The following is a 422-nucleotide window of genomic DNA, read 5'->3' as shown; positions in this document are numbered from 1 at the left end:
AAATGTGTGTTGCGTAGCGTGTGTTCATATGAGTGTGTAGAGACGGCAGTTCACATTCCACTGAAAAGAATATTAAGGATCAGGATATGAATTTGAATACAGGAACATCACAGCATTTTTCACTGTTTATTTGCGAGCGACAATAAACGGAAAGGGAAAATTCTATTAATATCAATACATCCACATTTTATTGGGCTAACCGCGCCGAGTCTTTTTTCTCTCCCTTTTAGCGTCACACACGAGAAAGCACTCTGCTATATTTTATACAATACAATATATTATATCCATTTCCTATCGTGGTGAAAGCCTCGTAAATGCAGGTGTTAACGTATTCCATCAGAGAGTATGTGACAAAAGAATGTGTGGATATTCGAGTAGAATGTTCATTGCTGATTGGGTTTATTTGTAAAAAGAAATGCGCT

Source organism: Penaeus monodon, chromosome 32 (assembly GCF_015228065.2).
Source record: "Penaeus monodon isolate SGIC_2016 chromosome 32, NSTDA_Pmon_1, whole genome shotgun sequence".
Taxonomy (NCBI): domain Eukaryota; kingdom Metazoa; phylum Arthropoda; class Malacostraca; order Decapoda; family Penaeidae; genus Penaeus; species Penaeus monodon.
The sequence above is the reverse complement of the archived record's forward strand: the minus strand, read 5'-3'. Positions refer to the sequence as shown.